The 9,245-nt window shown below is 40.2% G+C and overlaps 1 long non-coding RNA gene across 2 annotated transcripts in view; it reads left to right on the top strand.

Moving 5' to 3' along the window:
• The first annotated feature begins 35 nt into the window (after positions 1–35).
• LOC103876427 overlaps positions 36–9,245 on the top strand; it is a 35,873-nt gene continuing 26,663 nt past the window's right edge. Inside the window, exons 1-2 of one of the 2 annotated variants that reach the window (XR_001893515.3) lie at positions 36–337; positions 2,168–2,237. This is a non-coding gene — a long non-coding RNA (uncharacterized LOC103876427). The remainder of the gene's footprint in view (positions 338–2,167; positions 2,238–9,245) is intronic. The other variant, XR_635665.4, reaches the window with a different exon arrangement.

Below are 9,245 nucleotides of genomic sequence, written 5' to 3'. Positions count from 1 at the left end.
GGAAGGGAGGGGTGTGCGCGAAATCGGACTTGGGATCCCGGAGAAGACGGTGGGCGTGGCTTGAGGAAGGGCGTTTGTGATTGGTGGGTTCTGCCGCGGCCGGGAAGTTCGAACAGAAGTCTGGGGACGAGTCGGCGAAGAGCAGAGTTGAACTGAGTACTCCCAGCTAGAGCAAGCGGCAGTTGCAGCGCATGCGCAGCAGCAAGGGCGGCCGCAGGTCGCCGTTCAATAATACGAAACGTATAGACTTTTGAGTATACCAAGCTCCCTGTTTCTGTGGGTTCACCTGAGATTTATCTGGTCTTTCGGGCCTTAAAAGGGAGACAGTCCCAAAGATGTGAGTAATTCTGACCTATCGAGGATTCCGTGGGAAGTCTTCTACATGCCCTGAAGGAAGGGAATCTCTTTCCTCATACCCTGAGTTTCCTGAGTACAATTATTATAGATATACGAAGATCTCTATGCTCATGGGGAATTTGCGGTTAGATATGAAGCTAATTCATCTCTGCTTGGTAGCGGGGAACAGGGCACATGGTCTAGGACAGGAAAAAACGGGGCGAGGCACTACGCATTACTTGGTGTTTGCAACCGATGAGATTTGCTACTTGGAGGTTTTCAAAAACTAAACAGTGTAGGAAAGTCATGTGTGTCCAGCAACTATCTGTGTCCAGTTGAGTAGGAATAAGATTTGGGGAAATATATGCTCAGGCCTGTAATCCCAGCGCTGTGGGAGGCCAGGCGGAGGATCACTTGAGTCCAGCAGTTTGAAACCAGGCTGGGCAACATAGGGAGGCCTTGTCTCTACTAAATTTTTTATTTTTTTTTAATTAGCCGGGCGTGGTGGTGCATGCCTATAGTCCAAACTACTGGGAGGGCTGAGGTGGGAGATTGGATCGCTTGAGCCCAGGAGTTGTATGCTGCGATGAGTTGTGATCTCACCACTGCACTCCAGCCTGGGCAACAAAAGCAGACCCTGTCTCAAAAAATAAACCAAAAACAAACAAAACAGGGAAATGTGTGCATGCGAGGATGAGATGCAAGTACTTGTGAGGCAAAGCACTGTAAAGAGAATATTAATGAAAATTACAAAAACTACAGCCAACATTTGTTGAGGGTTTACTATAGGCCAGAAATCTAAGCACTTTGTATATAATTGTTCGGAGTTTATATATGTGTATTTAAGCACACATACTGTTTTCTTTGGTCTACATATGCAAATATTAACAAATGGCTTGGAGTAGACATAAATGAGCAAATGATAAAATATGTGTTTTTATATATATAGACTTAGTGATATATATACAGATTTAAATATATTTATATAGATATATAGATATATATAGATTTAGTATGCTAACCTACTCTGGTCTAAATAATTGCATTCCATCTGACATCAAAATATTGTTATCAATCAAAAATTAATTACTAAGGAGATCTGCTGCTTTCTAAAATAACTGGTTAAAAGCAAGTAGAGGTTAATTATACAATAATTAGTATATAATGACATTTAGGCAACCTGACTTCACTCTGTTTTGCCAATTGCATACATGTTACTTTCCATTGTTAGATAGAGAATTGCTGAAATGTTATCTAAAAGTCCAAACATGTACATGAATTGCAAAAGCAGCTTTTGATTTGTGGTCTTGTTTTTAGCTTGACCTTTTAATGAAATCTATTTTTATTTTTATTTTTATTTTTTTGAGACAAGGTCTTGCTTTGTCGCCCAGGCTGCAGTACAGTGGCACAATCTCGGCTCACTGCAATCTCCACCCTGCAGATTCAAGTGATTCTCCTGCCTCAACCTCCCTAGCAGCTGAGATCACAGGCGTGTGCCACCACACCCAGCTAATTTGTGTATTTTTTTAGTAGAGACAGGGTTTCTCCACATTGACCATGCTGGTCGCAAACTCCTGACTTCAGGTGATCTACCCACCTTGGCCTCCCAAAGTACTGGGATTACAGGCAGGAGCCACCATGCCCTGCCTTAATGAAATCTATTCTTATTGAAGAGGATGGAGAATGTGTTTTAGAAGGAAAATTGTAGCAAATATTAAATACTACAGAGTTGTCTCAGTATTGCTAAAATAATTAAGGTCTTTAAGAAATACCAGTAAGGATTTAAAGAGTAAAGAAACAGACTAAAGTTAGCACAAATGTTTCCCTACAGTCAAGGGATTTGTACAGCCCTATAGGAGACACCTCCAGAGAAAGTAACAGCTCTCAATTGATTCACTGAGGTATGTATGTCATTTATGGCAAGTCATTGCCACTGCAATTCCTTCTCACAGACCCCCTTGATATTACTGTAATATCTATTTTCTGTCTCCATCCCTTCTGTCTTCTTCTAGGAGACCAATTTTGTAAATCACTACTTTTCTAACAACACTGGCACAGATGGCCCAGCATTCTCCCTTTTCTCAGAGCTGGTTTTCCATCCCAGAAAGAGGTCCCAGAAAGTTACTCTAATCAGTTGTGTGAGTTTTCTCTTCTCTAACTGGTAAGGGTTCTGCACAGGGATTAGATTAATGCTAATAGTGTCCAAAAGGCTATAGCTCGCCTCTGGACTCTTGAGAGTTCTCAAGGGATCCTGCTGAGCTCTCCCTTTTTAATGCTATTCAATATAATAGAAAAGTTGCAAAATTAGAAGGAATCTGAGAAAGACTAATTTACAATGGAAAGGACAGCATTAAAAGGCACAAACTCCAATATCTACAGGGTCCAGGTCTATATTATAAATAGTAAAATTGGCCACAAGTAAACAATGGGAAATGTAAACCCGGGCAAACTAGGGAGATGTCATATTTGAAGAAGGCAGTCACTATTCACTGCTAGCCAGTTGTAAAATGAAGGCAACATTTTGCTAAACCTTCAAACTTGTTAAGAGATTTCTCGACACAAATCAGATACAGATTTTTATGTTTCATTTGCCAACCTGTAAATGTTGACAACTAATTAAATTTGCTTGCAAAACACTGTATTAAATGCACATATAGACTATATTTGGCCTATGGGCCACAAATGTACAACTTCTCTACTAAAAGGTGAAATGACTGGATACAGAAAGGCAGGAGATCGGGGGAAGAAAAAGACAAGACAGAAAAAACCGGGCATAGTGGCTCACACCTGTAATCTCAGCACTTTGGGAGGCTGAGGCAGGCGGACCACTTGAGGTCAGGAGTTTGAGACCAGCCTGGTGAACATGGTGAAACCCCATCTCTACTAAACAAACAAAAATTAGCCGGACATGGTGGTGGGCACCTGTAATCCCAGCTACTCAGGAGGCTGAGGCAGGAGAATCACTTGAACCTGGGAGGCGGAGGTTGCAGTGAGCCAAAATTGCTCCACTGCACTCCATCCTGGGCAACACAGTGAGAGTCTGTCTTAAAAAAATAAAATAAAATAAAAGGGCAAAACCCCTTAAATGTGACTTTCTGTGAGCAATTGAGAGGGAAAAGAATGTGGAAATGATTTTAAGAAGTTCTGTGAGATTTTAATTGGATCACATTTGATGTTCTTTAAGAGATTTAAAAAGTTTTACTTTTAAAAAATTATTCTTGGTTTTGAACAGGTATTTTTTTGTGTTTTAATAAGCTTCTTTGCCAAAACTGGGCCTTGAGAGGAACAGGCTTCATATGAGGTGTGCCACTCTAGCATATAATTTGGCTCCCAAAATGCTCAATAAAATAAAAATTAGAGAATGGAGCATTTGGGGATTTGAAAGCTTATTCTTTGGCTAGTTTCACCAGCTAAGCAACACCATGTACACTGTTCCTGTGGTATATAATTTATTAGAGACCTACTTCCTCAAAATGCCAATCACTGCATATCAAGAAGGCTTTGGCTAAAGTCATGAAGATTTACTCCTATTTTTTTCTTCTAAAAATTGTATAGTTTTAGCTCATATATTTAGTTCTACGCCCCCTTTTGAGTTTTGAATGCTTCGAAGAAGGGGTCTAACTTCATTTTGTGTGTGTGTGTGTCTATGCAGTTGGCCCTGTACCACTTGTTAAAAGGCTTTTTTTTTCCCCCCTTGAATTATCTTGGCACCTTTGTTGAAAAACATTTGACCGTAAATTTAAGGTCTATTTCTAGACTCTCAATCCTATTTTACTGTTTTACATGCCTATCCTCATACCAATATGCACTGTCTTGATTATTGTAGCTCTGTAGTAAGTACTGAAATGGGGAAATGTGAGCCTTCCAACTTTGATCATTTTTTTCAAGATTGTTTTGGCTATTCTGGGTTCCTTGCATTTCCATATACATCTTAGGGTCAGCTTAAACATTTTTGCAAAAGAGGCAGTTGGAATTCTGATCTCATATTCTCATATATGGCACCAAAAGCACAAGAGTAAAAAAAAAGGGGGGGGGCATATCAGACTTTTATCTAATTAGAAAAAGTTTAGTGCTTCAAAGGATACCAATAGAAAATGAAAAGACAACCCACAGAATGAGAGAAATTATTTGGATATAACATATTGGTTGTGTTAGTCCATTTTATATTGCTCTAAAGGAATACCAGAAATTGGGTAATTTATTAAAAAAAACGGAGCAGGTTTATTTGACTCACAGTTCCGCAGGCTATAAAAGAAGCATGGCACCATCATCTGCTTCTGGTGAGGCCTCAGGAAAATTTTACCCGTGGCAGAAGAGAAAAGGAGCTGGCATGTCACATGTCAAGAGAGGTAGCAAGAGAGAAGGGAGGAGATCCTAGGCTCTTTTTAACAACCACATCTCATGTGAGCCTACAACCACTCATTACCATAGGGAAGGCACCAAGCCATTGGCTACAGATTTGCCCCCATGACCCAAACACCTTCCATTAGATCCTGCCTCCAGCATTGGGGATCACATCTCAACATGAGATTCAGAGGGGACAAACCTCCAAACTATACCATTGGTTAAAGGATTTATATCCAAAACATAAAATCCATTCTTACTACTCAGTAATAAAAAGAAAACCCAATTTTTTAAATGGGTAAAGGATCTGAATAGACATTTCACAGAAGATATACAAATAAACAATAAGCACATGAGAAGATGCTCAACACCATTAGCCACTAGGGAAATGCAAATCAAAACCCTAAGAGATACCACATTATATCCACCAGGATGGTCACAGTAAAAAGATAGATAATAAAAAATGTCAACAAAAAGTTGGGTATTCATGCATTGCTCATAAGAATGGTGTAGTGGCTTTAGAAAACAGTTTGATAGTTTTCAAAATGTTAAATATAGATTTATCATGTAACCCAGCAATTCTACTCTTTGGTATATATTCAACAGAAATGGAAATATATAACCACACAGCAACTTGTTCACAGATGTTTATAGCAGTACTATTTGTAATAGCCAAAAAGTAAAAACAACACAAATGTGTATTAACTGATAAATGAATTAAAAATGTCATATATTCATACAATATATTGATTTATTGAATAATAAAATATTAATCAATAATAACAAAAAGGAATTAGCCTGGGCACAGTGGCTTATTCCTGTAATACCAACACTTTGGGAGGCTGAGGCAGGAGAATTGCTTGAGCCCAGGAGTTCAAGACCAGCCTGGGCAACATAGTGAGACACTGCCTCTATTTTTTTTAAGTAATTAAATACTGATCTAAGCTACAACATGAATGAATTATGAAAACATGCTAAGTGAAGGAAGCTAGTCACAAAAGACTACATATTATATGAGTCCATTTTTATTAGTGCTCTAAAAATTGAGTATCTATAGATTCAGAAGTTACATTAGTGATTACATAGGGCTGGCGAGAAGAGGAACTAATTAAAACCTGGTCACCAAGTCCACTTAAGGGGAGGAGAATTACCTTCCATCTTTTGAAAAGGCTCTACCTCTTGAGGGGAGGAGTATCCAAACTCTTGTAGACATATTTTAAAACAACCATACCCAAGCTCATGCTAGACCCATCAGAATTCAGAGAACTTTGAACTTAAGCACAAGGTGAATAAAAAATAAGGTACAGCCGAGTGCGGTGGCTCATGCCTGTAATCCCAGCACTTTGGGAGGCCGAGGCGAGTGGATCACAAGGTCAGGAGTTCAAGACCAGCCTGACCAACATGGTGAAACCCCATCTCTACTAAAAATACAAACAAAAATTAACCGGGTATGGTGGCATGCTCCTGTAATCCCAGCTACTTGGGAGGCTGAGGCAGGAGAATCGCTTGGAGGCAGGAGAATCGCTTGGAGGCAGGAGAATCGCTTGAACTCAGGAGGCAGAGGTTGCTCTGAGCCGAGATCGTGCCGTTGCACTCTAGTCTGGGTGATGAGAGAGACTCTGTAGGAAGAAAGAAAGAAAGAGAGAAAGAAAGAGAGGGAAGGAGGGAAGGAGGGAGGGAGGGGAAAGAAAGAAAGAAGGCTTAGCTAAGACTAGATTATTGTCAAGTCCAACAGAGCTTAAAGGTTAAAAAAATGATTATATGAGACTAAAACATAACCTTTATCTTGAAAAACCTGGGGAGCCACTGAAGAATTTTAAATAGGGAAACTCATGATCAGGTCTGCACTTTAGAAAGATCACTGTTACAGCAGTATGGAGAAGAAATTGAAGGAGGCAGAAATGCAGTCAAGGGAAGCCAGTTGGACAGCTACTTCAGTACTCCATATATGTCTTGTTATTTATTGTCACAATAATGCTGTATATATAACAAACCAATCTCAAATTCAGTAGCATAAAACAATAGTACTTATCATTGCTTATGAACCTGTTAGTCAGCTGGGCAGTTCTGCTGATCTGGCCCGGTATCAGCTGAACTTGGCTAATCCCTGTGTTCAGCTGACAGAAAGGTTAGGGGCTGGATTATTTATTATAGCTTCACTTGCATGTCTGGTGACTGGCTAGCTATTAGCTAAGGCAACAAAGGTGACTAGACTATGTATCACTTATTATCCAGAAGAGTAGTCTGGGCTTGCTTATTTTCATGATGCTGGTGCCTAGGAGAATGAGCAAAAGTGAAGCCAAGACTTAGAACTTGCATGTTATCCAGCTGCTGCATTCTATTAACCAGAGCAAGAAATAAGGCCGGCTCAATTCAAGGAGTGAAGAAATAGATTCCACCTCTTAATGGGAAAAACTGCGAAGTCACATTGCATAGGACATAGACATAGACAGGGTTGAAGAATTGTGGCCATTTTTATAATCTACCACAGTCCACTCTCTGGCCACAATTATTCACATCCCTCCTCATGATCCCTCTTCCTACTCCAAAATATGGTATTGTGGCATTTGAGAAAACAGCAGAAGCAGGAAGGTCACTCTCATCTTTCCCTCATTTTTCTTTCCTGGAGCAGCCATAAAACTTAATTTCCTGACCTTCCCCTGAAGTAGATCATATGACCTTTGTGTCAGAGGTTCCTTTCTTGTTTTCGGAGGAAAGGAACATCCTTATCTCCGAAGGCACAGGGTCACAGGAGAAGGATCTGAACAAACAAGCCTTGCTAAGTTCCCCCGAGTTTATTACCATTAGATCACACCACCTTTGTCCATACGTCTCAGCTATCCACTTCTTCATCAAACATAGCATAAAAATATACAAATTTCCCTATTTATTTGAGTCTACATTTCTGAAAGCTTCTGTGTCATGTTAAACTTATATTAAAGAAATTTGAATGCTTTTCTCCTATTAATCTTTCTTTTGTTATAGGGGCCTCAGCCATGAATCTGGTGAATGATGAGAAGATAAGTCTCTTTTCCCGTATACTCACATACAAATACATTCACTCCTACCCCAAGACGCCCTAATTCTCATCCAATCATGGTTTCATACTTCAGAATTTCATGTTCTATATCAGGTACCAATGTGGCAGAACCGCCTGATATGCACTGTAAGGTGAAAAAGGTTACCTGTCCCTCACACACTCAATATTTAGTGGTGAAATAAGGAGTGGAAAGTCACATAATACTTCCATTCAAAAAGAGGAAAGTTAGCACACTTCAGTCCTTGGTTCCAAGCTGTTCTGAAATTCATCTAGACACGTGTTCTCAGATCCCTCTGTTCCTGAGAAAGGGAATATTCCTTGAGTGTGGCCCAGCTTAGGTCTCTGGGAGTGGCTCTGTATTCCATTGTGTTCAATGAGTTTTGGCTCTAGACTCTGAGCAATATACTATGAGACACCTTTTCTTCTCCATTGTCCTTTGGATACACTTTAAGTAGCTCATATTGGCAGCTGACTAACTTCCTTAACCTGCTTTCTGCCAATGGCAAATTAGGGATCCAAAGGTCTTTTTGCATGTTCGAATACTGTCAGCCCTTTTAAGGGCATGCTAATAGCTTTTTTACCTATAAAATTTACTTTAAAATTGTGTGTTTCCTATGCAATTTGATTATAGTCTATGCCATGCTCCAAAGCTCACAATCATAATTGTTTTTTTGGTTTGGGGTTTTTTTTTTTTTGAGACAGGGTCTCACTTTTTTTGCCAAGGTTGGAGTGCAGTAGCACAATCATGGCTTACTGAAGCTTTGACCTGCAAGGCTCAAGCAATCCTCCCACCTCAGCCTCCCAAATAGCTAGGACCACAGGCATACACCACGTTCAGCTAATTTTTTAAGTTTTTTTGTAAAGACAGAGTCTCCCACTGTTGCCTGGGCTGGTCTCAAACTCCTGGCCTCAAGCGACCCGCCCACTTTAGCCTCCCAATGTGCTGGGATTACAGGCATGAGCCACTGTACCCAGCCTCCACAATTGTTTTTAAGACATGCCTCTCACCAGACATGGTGGTGTGTGCCTATACTCCCAGCTGGTCTGAATGCTGAGGCAGGAGGATCACTTGAGTTCAAGAGTTCTGGGCTGTAATTCACTACGCCAATTTTGTGTCCGCACTAGCTTCAGCATCAATATGGTAACCTCCAAGGAGCAGAGGACCACCAGATTGCCTAAGGAGGGGTAAACCAACCCAGGTCAGAAACAGCAGGTCACAACCCCGTGCTGCTCAGTAATGGGCAACATAGTGAGATCCCATCTCTTAAACAAATAATAATAATAAAGCATGCCTCTCTGTATAGAGATTTTTACTTTGGGAAGAGGTTTCTGTGAGACCATGACCTTAAAATTCCAAAACCCCTCTGCCCTGCTGATAAGGTCTAATAGTTATTACTTTAGTTCTTTCAAAGACCTATATGAAGGATCTCATATTTATACTCTTGATCTTATCTATATCTGTGGCTACCAGGCTATATTTTAATTGGAGAAACTGGAGATAGAAAATTTTATTTTCCAACACAAG

This window comes from Papio anubis, chromosome 10 (genome assembly GCF_008728515.1).
Source record: "Papio anubis isolate 15944 chromosome 10, Panubis1.0, whole genome shotgun sequence".
Classification (NCBI taxonomy): Eukaryota; Metazoa; Chordata; class Mammalia; order Primates; family Cercopithecidae; genus Papio; species Papio anubis.
Note: the sequence above shows the minus strand (reverse complement) of the source record. Positions and strands in the feature narration are given on the sequence as shown.